The sequence below is a fragment of the Anser anser genome (assembly GCF_964211835.1).
Source record: "Anser anser genome assembly, chromosome: 16".
NCBI lineage: Eukaryota > Metazoa > Chordata > Aves > Anseriformes > Anatidae > Anser > Anser anser.
Window position 1 is genome coordinate 9,126,300 of NC_139737.1, and position 13,404 is coordinate 9,139,703.

At 47.0% G+C, this 13,404-nt stretch overlaps 1 protein-coding gene across 6 annotated transcripts in view; it reads right to left on the reverse strand.

Annotated features, from left to right (window-relative positions):
• Positions 1-13,404, reverse strand: part of LOC310882857 (somatomedin-B and thrombospondin type-1 domain-containing protein-like) — a 71,249-nt gene that overhangs the window by 37,812 nt on the left and 20,033 nt on the right. For all 6 annotated transcript variants that reach the window (XR_014573179.1, XR_014573180.1, XR_014573181.1 and 3 more), the window contains exon 5: positions 1,654-1,792. The gene's annotated coding sequence lies outside the window, so the exon portion shown is untranslated. The remainder of the gene's footprint in view (positions 1-1,653; positions 1,793-13,404) is intronic.

A 13,404-nucleotide genomic window follows, 5' to 3' on the forward strand; every position in this document is an offset into this window, starting at 1 on the left:
CACCATATCTGTTTAATGAAGGCTGTTCCTCTAAACACCCAGAGCAAGCCTGCACCCTCCCGCACCGAGTCAGCCAATAAACCTGAAGGTTAATCAAACAAAACCATCTGGTGAAGGAGCACGCACCCCGAGTCAGGGCCCCAGGGCGCCAGCAACCCCCCAAGCACCCGTGGGGCTTGTCCAGCTCTTCCCACCGAGGACAGAGGGGTGCAGGACAGCCCAGCTGCTGGGGACCCTGTGCCGCTGGCACCCTCCTTGTGGCACGTTGCTGTATACACCATCTGTCCCCAAGGCCTGTATCATGGGCTGTGGGGTGCTCTATATCAACCATTGGCACAAATATTAAATGTATACTATGGAAAGTTCTGGTAAGTACATGTGGAGCTTTGGCCACAGGCTCTTTTGTGTGTTATTTTTAATTCTCTCCTTAATAAAGCCAGTGGAGTTTTTCCAGAGTTTAACTTGGCCAGCAGTGCTGGAAGCTGGGCTGCTGAAAATATAGCTGAAGCAGCATGGACCTCTCTCCTAGGGATCATAGAATAACAGACTCATTAAGGCTGGAAAAGAGCTCCAAGATCATCTGGTCCAACCATCACCCTACCACCATCATCCACTAAACCATGTCCCTAAGGAGATGTCACTGCCTTCTCTGGGGACACTTCTGTTCCCATGTAACACCACCTTGTGTCACCGAAACCAAGGAGGACACTTAGGCATTTCAGCATGGATGAACACGAGGAAAGGTTCAGGTTTTCAATATTTTCATCATTTCAGAAAAGTCAGTAACAATTTAAATAATTTACAAGGTTTTTTGTAGGAAAATCTCTGCTTATAAAATATGGAGTAGATTCTTCCATACTATCTCGTTCTGCTTACTTACCTTCCTTCCTACCTTCCATACAGAAATTGAGCTACTGAGAAATGCAACATCATTATTATTCAGCAAGCAAGAGCATTTAGAGGTAACTTTGCCCTAGAGTATCATCTGCAACCATCCAAGCAGAAGCTGAGACTAATGTGTCACAGCAATGAAAGTTTGTGGTTTCTGGTTAGAAACACAAGCACCGAGCATTAACCTTAGCTTTGGAAAAGAAGAGCACATTTGCATCACGCAATTTAATCCCTATATAACTGAACAAAGAACCCGCATCTCTAATCTAAATGTAGGCTTACACTTTGCTATACCCAGTGGCATTTTGTAGTGTTGGCAGATATGTGGTTAACAATAATAGAAACTAAAATGAATTGGTCTATGTGCTGAACAGAAAAAATATGTGATGTAAAATGCTGTTTTCATGCCTTGATGATAATTAGTCTAAAAATGAACTGCTCAGTGATGAGGTAGCTTCTAGCATTCTCTGGAATGGCGGAGAGGCAAACACTAGGGGACGTTCAGATGAGATTGATCCAGGCATGAGAAAGTGTAAGTTTAAATTATTTAACAAAAATGAATTCCCATAGATGTTCATGGTCTAGTTTTATTCCTCTTTACAGGGAGATTTAATAGCCAGATGATACAATAAATTGGAGACATTATTTTCTGATTCATAAGAGACTGACAAGGCCAAAAAAAATAATTTAAGTCCCCAAAGTGCATGATTGTAAGGCAGAGCTTGTCAAAACACTTACAACGCTACAGAAAAGCGCACTTACCTTCCAAACCTTTGGAAACACTCAGAGCTCGTGTGGCTACATGGAAACAGCCGCCTTGCATTGCTCCGACCCCTGTGCAGCCAACATGATGTGGGTGACGCCGGGCGTTCAGCTGAGCCATCGAGGAAGGTGATCGCAGCTGAGGCAAGGAGAAGAGTGGGTCACTGGGTTTGCCACCCCAGCTGGCAGCCCAGGGTCCCCCCCTGCCAGCATCGTGCCTTGGGCTTGCAGGAAGCAGGGCCCAAGAGAGCCCCTCCTGCTCAAGGCTTGGGAAGACGAGTTAGATGATCTTTAAGGTCCCTTCCAACCCAAGCCTCTTCCCCAACCTTCATGGCTGATTTCCAGTGTTGTACAATGGCAACGAGGGTCTGGGACAGACATGCCACTGCTGCTGTGGTCAGATAGCTCATTTACATTGTTATGGGTCCAAATCCATCGTTATCAACTCGAGGGGCCTGACCCACGCTGACGGGAGCTCTGGGGTCCATGTGCTGCTCACCCCACTATTGGCAGGTCTGGGTGTCCCCCAGCTCTGAAGGGCTTAAAGAGACAACTAAATGGAGAAGCAAATCACAGTACAGGACAATAAATTAGAATGTATATAACCCTTTGCTATAAAGCAAAAATGATTCATTCCCCACGAATAAATTAGCCTGTAAGCTCTCCAGTGTAGCCTTCCTTATACATCATCCCCAAAGAGCTAGTGCTGACCAGCTGGGCAAGATAAGGAGAAGAAAACTTGGCCTGATATGCTACAGCAGCTACACCCAAGCTCCTAAACACAAGCTCATGCCAAATAATGTGACCATAGCTCTAACTCTCTTTTTTTTTTTTTAAATGATTAGTCATCAAAAGCCATGAGGCTGTTTGTTGGAAGATAGCTATTAAGAGCTGTCTAATTGCATACAAAAGATTAGACCATTTTCCAAAGGTCTAATTGACCAGAAGAATCTGTGGTTTTCTCCATGTGCTTGTTTTTCACATCAGCAATATTGGTTTCCACTAAAATTTTCTAGCAAACAAATATTTTTGAGGCATTTCAGCACGGAGTAGGAAGACCAGCACGAAAAAAAGCAGACCACCAGCTGTTCCCCTGGGAATCCAGCAGAAAGGAACAGTTGATTTCCTATTATCATAAATGAGCTCGTTAGCTGGGTTGACTTCAGACTGAGTTCAGCAGTTCAGAGCCTCTGTTCCAGGATGTATAGAACTTATATAACAAAAATTAAGAAAGTGAAGGAAGGATATTGCAAGTGCCTGTTTCCTCACTAAATGATTTCAGTATTCTGGTGCCAGGGTAGATGAATGGAAGGTGAGCTAGGATGCTGTGCTGACTGGACCATACCCAGAGCTGTAAGAAGACTTTATAGATGTACTGGGCACTTAAAGAGGATTTCCAGGACAGCAAGGATCCTGTCCTGTATTGCAGTTTTCTTAATATATGCCTATATCACGAGTAATCTGTGCAATTGGTGCTCTCATAGATTTCCAGAATAAACTTGCAGAATAGCATTTCTTGGACTTTATGTAAAGCAAACAAGCTTTAAGCGTGGACATTCATTTCCACTATTGCTGCTGTTATGAGCATCTAGGATGACTTGATGGCCTTAGCATAATGGTGAAGCCTGAGCTCCAGTCCTATATTTAACTCTGACCCTTTGTTCCTGAGCACTCTTCAGTAGGAAGGAAACCCATATCTATTTCATTAGAGTATTACAAGGAGTTATTTGCTAACATTAGTTATTGATCTGATAAGAAAAAATGCATAATGTATTCAGCAAGATAATTAAGAGTGCAATACCAAGTAGGAATATAGTTTCATGGGAGAGAAAGCAATTATCACAGTGATAAAGAATAAACAAAAGTATGAGACTTTTGCTGTATCTTGTGCTTTTTGGGAATTATTTCTCTGACTTTATTCCCTAGCCCTTTTGGCAGAGTTTCTCTCTCTTTCTCACCCAATCTCTCCTTCGCAGCCTGCTCGCAGAACATTTACCCCTTTCCTCAGACAGACACCCTTCCCTCCAGCAGCCGTGCCTCCCCCTGCCCGGCTGCTCGGCACGGCTGGAGGCACGGAGCAGCGGCAGTGCTCCGTCCTAACGCGTGAGCAATGCGATGACAAGGCAAGAATTGCACACAAGGCACAGGCTGGATGTTTTCTCAAATGCCAGGTTTGGATTTTGCAGTTTAAATCACACAGAGATGCACAAATGGGTAGGGCTGGGGTTTTGTTTCCCCTCCAGGTACACATACCTCCTCATGAGCCCTTCTTCAAAACAGTTTCCCTTACACAGCCACTGTCCCAGCTGGTTTTGAGTCCAGCTTCCCCCAGTGCGTGCTGAGAGCACAAATTGTGCTTTCTCTAGCCTCTTCACAGCCCGTGCACTCTGAGAGGCTGAGCGTTTGCTGTGCCACCTCTCCCGGGAGGAGCGTTACCTGCATACCAGCAGCACCCTGTGGGCTCCCCACCACGGGCAGTCCGCGGGGCTCGCCTGGTCACAACCCATGTTGGAGGCTGTGAACCGCACCACAGCAACCTCCTGGCTCGTGCCTGGCACCTGGGCACTGCAAAAACTGTCACAGATGGGTTATTTTACAGAAACGGAGGCCCAGAGGTGCTGGCTGCCTGCCTCCAGCTCAGGCTAAAGCTCACTGCTTCTTAAAATGAACTGCCTGGTGGCCAAACCAGAGCAAGGGACCCCAGAGACACAGGGTGTTCATGTCAGAAGGGGCTGGGAATACAGACTTCCAGCTCCCAAGCTGCTGTCTCAAATATTAAGCATCCTTCCAGGGGGGAAAGAAAAGGGGGGGGGGGGGTAAAACCAACCTGTGTTGGAATACTGAGCCTGCATTCCGGACCTAAGTCTGTCATCTTCTGTATTGTATTGCCCATATTCTCTCTCTCTGTGGAGAAGAATATCTCAAAAAGCTTTGCAAATGTTTCTTTTCTTCAGTATCAACCTCTGCCTGGAACAAGAATTTTCTCCGCCATGGGTGAAAAAGCTGGGTGCCACTCTTTTCCTGGCTGTTACTCAAGGTATAAGATCCATATCCCTACCACAAACCATGCTGGGACTTCTAATTGGGTTTTCCTCCCACTGTAACTCCCTCTACCATCTGTTTCCCTTTTTCTCTCGGATGACACATCCCTCAGTCACTGAGCAGTGCCACTGAGATGCCAACCGAACCCTGGAGAACCAGCCGGAGCAGCTCCTTCTCTCTTCCCCGTGCCCCCGATCACCTCCAGCTCAGCTCCAGGTGTGAGGTGGGATTTCAAATGACCACAGCCCCATCTGGGGACAGCGAGGGGATCAGACACCGATGGCCTGGTGTACTCCAGTCCATGGTCCTGGCTGGGTTTTAACTCCAGCTCAGCAGTGGGGCTTTTTTGAAGACAAGGCAGGAACCCCATGTCTCTGAAGTCATGATCAAAACTTCCGCTGCTCTCAGCAGGGCTGGGGTCCCACACTGGGTTTTAAATAGCACCAGAGCTGTTTAACCTATGACACAACTGATTTTTTTTTTTAATTTTATTTTATTTTGCATAGCTCAAAACCATCGCTGTGCTTGCAGCAACTTCCCATGTCCCCAGTGCTAACGAAGGGCTCAGGAACCTCTCTGCTGAGATAATTGGTTGCCCCAGGCTTCAACAGGATCTGGCCACTGCTGCATCTAAGGAGATTACCAAATTGTCAGCAGTGTGGCTACTTCTTCTGGCCTCCGTCCAGAACCCCAGCCGTGTTGGAGTTGAGCTACTGCAAATGAAAATACATTAGAATTTTAAATCTGTTCATAAATGATGCTTGCTCATTGGGAATCGTGAAGTTAATGTTGCCTGCAGCTATTACTAGTGTTTTCAGAAATAATTCATTAGCTGCAAAAATCTTCCTTCACGTCTTGGGAGACGAAACAACAAAAAAAAAATTAGCTATTTTAATTTTCTTGTTGTTTTCCTCCTTTCAGTCACTGCCTTCTCCAGCACCACCCCCACCCCTTTTTCAGGTTGCAAAGTCATGACATGACATCTGAGAGTCCTCGGAGACACATTTCAGAGGAGTTCTGGCCACGTACCATCAGCTGGTACCTTCCACCAGTTCCCATAGCAATACTTTACTCAAGTATGGGCATTTTTTCTGACATTTCTTGAAACGCCAGTCCCTGCCTAACAGAGGAGCAGAAGGTAAACTGTAGCGGTGGCCTCTGGCTGCCAGAGGCGTGCTCCCCACATCTCAGCGGCTTCCCACGAAAAGGGTTTTGGCAGAAATACCTTCTGTAAAAGCTGACACAGAGCCCCCTGATACACAGCCCAGTGCTAAGCCACAGGGCACTGGCTTAGACTCCTTTTACCTGCAGTAACTCTAATAACTTAATTTTTCATGGAGTGAGGAAGACCAGGGAAAATTATTTTCTCTCTGCACTTCAGCTGCTCTGCTTTTGGTCCCGAAAGAAAAGAATCACATGTAAGTAAATGGTAGGAGAGAGGAGCCTGCAGATTTTCTTTCAAAGAAAATACACCCAGGTTTGAAGTCAAGTTCTATTGGTTATTCTACCATAAATGTTTTGTTCGACCTCATGATGCCTGAGGAATATGAAACTAAATTTCTTGCAATTTCAGGGCTCTTGCAGCTCTTTCTGCAAGCCTTGAGGAGCACCAAAGAGCAGCAACTGTACTGGGCTGACTGCAGCTACCCTGCCTGCTTGCTGCGAGCCTGGATGACCCCCAGTTTCTGCATAGAAGGGACACAGCCGAAGCCAGCCCTCTCCTAGCAGGAGAGGGAAACCACCGGGTTAAAACAGCACAGAGCGTGTGCTCCCACCCAGCTGCCTCTCTCACGAGTGTCTCAGCTTTGCTGGTAAATTCAAGGAACGGCCTTTCTCCCAGGACACGGAGTTGCTTTAACATCTACGAAAAGCAAGACAAAGACCCGAGTGATTTTAGTTCATTGTGCTGGAGAGCATGTGGCGAAGCCGCTCGTCCCCAGCGAAAACAGCACAATGGATGCCATCTGCAGACAGCAGCGTGTGCTGCTCTGCCTGCCCGCTGTGCCAGCTCCATCTCGGGGCCAGGCGGCACCAGGGCAGGGGAACCGACCCGGCAGAGACGAGGGGCTCTGCTCGTCGGTGGGTGCCCACCACGTGCTGGGGGCTTGCCTTGTCTTGGGGTCTTGCCCACCCCGTTCCCAGCCCGGCTCTGCACCCTGCCTCTTCTCCCGTTCCTCCCTCCGGACCTGGCGGCGGTGCCGGGTGGCATCAGGAAGGGAACTCGTTTTTTCCCCTTAGCGATTTGACACTGAAATTAGATTGGGTTCAATTGCTGGGCCATTACCACCTGTGCTAATGGCTGAAATTGCTTTCAAAGATAGACTGCGGTGTTTTGAATTTGGAGAAAGATTGCTGTCCCTTTTAATTACATTTTCTGTCCATAATGAGACAATTATAAGCATTTAATAGCTCCCAGTCATCAGCTTCCACTGTATGAGAGTGCAGTAGAAAGAGGCCGCTCCACCTCCCCGCTTCTCTTTCCCCTCCCACCCGCTAATTTCCTCGAGCAATTCACAAGTGTGGCACGTACATTCGCCTCTCTTCTGGCAGCGATCCGAGCAGCGCTCAAACTGCCCAAAGCTTTCCCGTGCACCCATTGCACTGCTCCAGCTGCGGCACTTGAGGACCAAACTCAGCTCCGGTCACCTTCAGAGGGCAGCACATGCGTAAGGAAGAGCAGCAGCCCACCCACTCACCCCCCTTTTCACTTAAACCATATGGATTTACCAATCAGGAGTATTTGGGGGCTTTTGAAATCAAAGGTTTCATTCATGTGTATAGAGTGAGAGAGGAAAAACATGGTCTGGGAAGTAACACAGAAGGTGCTGTGCCAGCCCAACGCCAGGCAAAACACCCCGATGCTCTTCTCACAAAGGTCAGCAGCTCCAGCGTTAGCATCATATCTGCACCCTCAGCTCAGGTTGGTGCTCTGGTATCTGAGCACTGGCGGGTCGATTCCTGCCAGCTAGGAATCCTTTCGGCTCTTTAAACCTGAGCTCCTCAATCTTAAGCAGCATCGGATCTTATTATTGTAAGACTGAATAGTGCAGCCAATAAATACTGCATTTAACATACCAATGGAATGAAGTACAGGGCTCTGGTCAAGAATAAAAATTTATTTACAGCAATATAAAAATATTACCATTAATCTAGGGTCTGGTACCCTAAAAAACAGAAATCTGGAGAGCAGCCATTACTGGCAGGATAAACTTAAAAGCCTCCCCAAATATTGGCTGCCTGTACGCGCTAGCTCCGTGCAGTCAGAAGGCATCTTAAATGTCCAGTGAAAATACTCCCAACTCCCACGGGCCTACCTTAAAGATCACAGTTACTCAGGCCCAGCTGAACACACGGGGATGTGTGTGTTTTCCATATGTTCATTCACAAAGCCTTTGCAGAAAGATAGAGAAATTCAAAGGAGGGAGAGAGTTTCAGGTGCAAGTCCGTAGTAAGAAGCACTATTAACCTGGGGAGATGTAAAAACCTCAAAGAGCAAGAGCTGACCATGGTCTTCCCTGTGTCAGCCCGAAGGCTAAACACCTTTCCTCAGCCCTAGGGTCTCCAAAGGGTCAGCAAGCCCTTGTGGTGTCTTAGCAGCACCGCGACTTGTCCCCAGCTGCCCCAGGATCTTACAGCAGCTCCCTAATGGTGGGGACAGGACTTTACCCCTCCTAGAGTACAAAAGGGAAAATAAATACTTCTCAGTATTTATTTATCTCAGTAGGATACTACCAGCTGCTTTGGAGCTAGAATGCATTGAAGTATTAAGGACTGCAGCTGTCTGGTTACAGCCCTACATTTAGGCATGGAGGAAAGAGAAACCCCTCTAGGAAAGCAGCCACACTGAGCAGCAGGACCTGCAAAGGAGGACAAGACTGGAGCAGGAAACAGAGGTAAACATGGTACACATAAATATGTATATTACAGTATCTACAGCCGTGTGGGCTGGTGCTAGGGGAGCACACAGCAGGGAAAGTGAGAAGAGAAAGAGACCAGGCACCAAGCACGGGAACGACAGCACAGCCCTCACGGGAGAGGCAGGGTTGCTGTGGCCATAAACATCGCCAGTGCTTGGGACTTCACTGGGACGCTCTGGATGAGCATGCCTGGCTGTGTGACACAGAGACTCCGGGGAGCAAAGGGCTGGGACTCCCAAAAACAATGGATTTCCAACCGACTGACATGGTTTGGCACTGGGAGTTGCAAACCAAGATCACCTCTTTACATTTCTTTTTTCCGTACAGCTTCTAGAAAATAAGTCTGAAAAGATTTGCTAGGGTTCACAACTCCCCAGCTACAGCGCTGACATGCTGACAGAAACTGCGTATTAAAGAGTTTCCATCAAAAAGCCCAAGTGGTGGGGCCTCAGCAGTTGTGCAAAACTTCTAACACCCCCCTGTCCTCGGGGAAACTTCACTCTGAGCCAGCCAGCCACAGGACTTACCATCCACCCCGCTCAACGTGAATCACTGTCGTCTGATTAAAGACGATCCTCCCGGCACTTCTCTGCCTCAACCATGCTGTTTTGACGTCCTAGTTCAAGAGCTGTCACTTTAATTATAAGAATGAGCACTGATGCAGAGCACCGGCAGTAGCAGCAACAACAACAAAAAAAAATTGCAAATCTCCAACTCATAGAAACAGAGTTTTAATGAGATTAGTGGAGATGGCTGGAAGGGACTGCACGTTGTATACATGGGATGAAATGAGCATGCTGCCTGCATCCAGGGCGCCTTGCTGAGGGACTCTGACCCCTTCACAAAAATGGCAAAGTTCGTAACCCCTCTTATAACCCCTGGATGAAAAGCTGAAGCAGGGAGAAGAGCTGCAGCAGGAGCCAGGAGCTGAACTAGGACTCGGGGTCCAGCTCCCAGCCCTGCCATAGCTGGGAACATTCAAGAGACATCAAAGTGCTGAGGCAGCTGTCAAATTATTGCTATTTCCAGCAAAGGTAACAGATAATCAAGATTTGCTACTCAAAATCTGGGGGGGCAGGAGTTGTTCTTTTCAATGAAAATGTGTTTTTTTTTGCTAGGAATAAGCTTTAAATCTCTATTTAGCCTTCAAATTGTTCACACTTTTAATAAAGACTTTGCAGACACCAAAGCTACCCAGTTTGTGTAATACCTTTCAAGTTGACCCAAATTTGTGCATTCAGGTTGAAGAAAAAACAAAAAGAAACAAACAAACAAGAAAGCCATGGTTTTGAGAACTGCATTTAGCAGGAAATGAAAAACATTAATTCTCACCAACCATTCTCACTTAGAAATGTGTCCTCAACTGCTTCTATCCAGTCCCACTTCCTAAAAAAGAGGTGAGAAACAGAAATGCTCCGTTTCCCCCCACAAAGCCCTGGGTTTTCGTAGCCCACCTCTCATTAGGACCATGACTTGTTTTTTTGTGATTCCTGCGACTTCAGGCAGCGAGCACCCAACCAAAACTGCTGCCCAGGGAATCCACAGCGAAACCACTGCCCAAGTGAGTGAACCGGAGAAAAAACAGCGGGGGGCCTGGCAGCAGTGGGGCAGCAATGGGTTTGTGATGACGGGGACAGGAGCAGAAGCTCAATAATGGGGCTTTCAAACCCTCTGCACTTTTAGGATAAATCCCAAGGCACTTTACAATCCAGACATCCTATTCTCCCAATCTTATTTACTAAAGCAATAAGAAATTGCACTTCCCATGGCACCCGGGGCACGTTATTATACTGTGTAATTTCCTTCTGCAAAAACCCAATTAACTGTACATGTCTGCACCCATTCTGCCAACTATCTCGTTTCATAATTTTAGAACAACAGTGCAAACTGCCGGGGAGTTATCAGTAAGAACTGCTCCGCAATAATTAATAGACTCAAAGATTAAAAAAAGGAGCAAAATAGGCACACATTAACAGAGTCAATTATAACGTAGCTATCTACAGGCCCAGGATCTTGTCTAAAAGTAATTTGCCCCAGAGGGCAAGATGGAGACTGAACGTGCGTTGCTTCGAGAACTGTTTTGGATTCCCATCCCTTCGTTCTTAAGGGACTGGGATCAGAGTGCAAGCAGACGTCATTGCAGTTAGGGAATCCTAAATCACCTCTGAGCCCTTTCTCATTCACTTCTGATCAACAGGCGATGGAGTCACATCGACAAAACCATTCCCTAAGTGACATTTCTCTCTTATCCTAGCACGTACAGCTTTGTTGTGGATCTAGCCATGTTATATCCCTCCAGACCCCTTGTGAATCCAGGATGGACAGCGCTGACCCTGCTGTGCAGCTGTCTCCACGTCCAGGAGGTGACAACCTTTGCAATTCAGCCCACGGCCAGCCGCAGCCCCTGGGGAGAGCAGTGCCTCCCTCTGGGGTCCTGTCTGCACAATGCTGGGCTGCTCAAAGCACGAACACAACGAAATGCTCGGCTTTGACTGATCTGCCTCAAAGCCTTTGGGCAGCTGTGGAAAATCCACTCCCAAGCAATTGCTCCAAGCAATTTGGGTTCTTCTGAGAACGGTAGGATTTGGTCTAAAATGGAAATACACAGCAGAACACAGAGCACAAAAGAAGAAACTGCTCCATTCTAGAAACCTCTGCAGCTAATGAGGAGTTTGAACATCTACTTGTCAATTCCACACAAGACATATTTCCTCCCTGATTTCAGGTAAAAACTGCTTTTCCTAATTGTCTCCCCTCAAGCTTCCCTCAGAGCCCCTAAACACACTGAAGCTTTTTCATCAAATCCTGAAGACAGCAAAAGAGAAGAGCCCAAGAGACAGACAAACGAGGGGCCTCTTCTGCAGCAGTCTCTGTCTCGCCCGTGTTTCCCCTTCCAGCACCACAGAAGCTGCTGAGCCTGTGCACTGCCCTGCAGTCTGGCCCCAGCATGTGCATTTGTGAAGAGGGTCAAAAGATTTGGGTGGTTTTAAAGAAACCTAAACCTATCACACATCTTTGCATATAAGTGAGGTTATTTTCTGGGCTGAAGACAGGGAAAACTACTTTTGCATATCCATGAGCTAGAAGGAGAATGCTGTATTTATGCTGCATCTATGCACTTCTTAGCAAAGGTACACAGGAGTGAATGAATCCATTGCAGGCATACTGAGCATATAGAAGAAAAAAAGAAAAAAAAAGAAAAAAAAAAAGATCATAATCCTGGAAAATGCATTTGCTTAATTGCATGGCTTCCACATTTCCCAGTGAAGGACTTTAATCCACTCATTAAGCCATTTTTACTGCAATGTGCTACCATAAAGCAAACATATTTGCCATTGCATTTGCACAATTACAGCCGTTTAATAAACCATTCCAAACACATACATGTAGCAACCAACCTGCATTGTTGTTTTGGAAGCCATTTCTGGCGGTTAGAAATGCCGGATGGAAATGCATTTGGAAATACACCATATTCTAGTGCAGTTCTCATTGTCCCTATTAGCAGAGCACTTCCTGCCCTCACCCTTCCCTGCCTGCCTGTTCCAGCAGGCATCCTCCCTGGCCGGCCACCCAGCAGGCACAGGATAGTGCCCAAATCTCAGGGGGCACTACAGCACCCTGCTGAGTTCAGGGCTCCCGTGGCTGTTCCGTGGTGAGGAACCCTGAACCCTGCTTCTCCCCTCATTGTGCTCCCTTCTCTTCTGAGGAGGCAGGTGACATGCAGGTGACATGCAGGTGACATGCAGGTCTGCTGGCACTGTGTTGCTTTCTGCAAACTCCAGCTGAGGGCAGCTGCAGTGCGCCACGACATGTCAGTTGCCGTCGTTTTTACACGAGGACCATCAATTACTGACTCCAGTTATGGTAAATGCTCCCCGTCCTCTGACACCCACAACCATATCCATTTTATTGTACTGTGGTGTTTAACTGTCATCTCCGTTCCCAGGAAACCTCCGTGATCCACCATTGATATTGCAGGTCTGAATGTAAAAAAAAATAATCTTAATGGAGCTGACTGAATTCTCAGCTCCAAAGCTCCCATCTGCCACCAGGCAATTGCTGTGTCATAACACAAACAGAGCCACACAGCTGGCACGCTGGAGAAATATCCAAACCTGCCCTGTGAGCCTGCACCCAAGGTCTGGTTACAATTTTATACAGGTAGGTCCATCATTCATGAGGAATAGTATCAAACCATTTGAAGAAAATTCATTTTAAGGAGAAAAAAAAAAAAAAAGCCCACCTATGTGAGCCCACCCAGGGCTCACACGCAGCCTTTCCTCTGCCACTTGCAGCATCTCAACCAGGGGGACACTTTTCCTGGATCCATCTTTCAGTAAGTCTGCTACTGACTTGCAGGCTACCTGCGAGATGAGAAGCACTCAGTAAGTTCTGCCCATACACTGTGGATTTAGGGTAATATGAATATTGAACAACCGCTGGTGATTGCAGATCACCCAACCTGACCTTCGAGCACATCCACCTCCTGTCCCTGCTGCTACCCTGACACACAGTCAGCTTTACCAACATGGGCTGTCCTGTTAAAGGCATGGGGACTGCTTTTAAGAATAACTAGAAATTCCTTACAGTTTTGAGGCCCTGCTCATTTGCACTGAGACCTTCAAAAATGAAGAATGAGGAAAGAGCTATTGCATTGTTAAAGCGAGGAGTGGAGCAGCAATGCAAGAGCGAGCATTGTTTTATAGGACACAGAACTGATCTCCTGCTTGTTCTCCAAGTACATTGTATTTTCAAAGAAAATGATCATATAAGGAAAGAGTGTAAGTGGGTA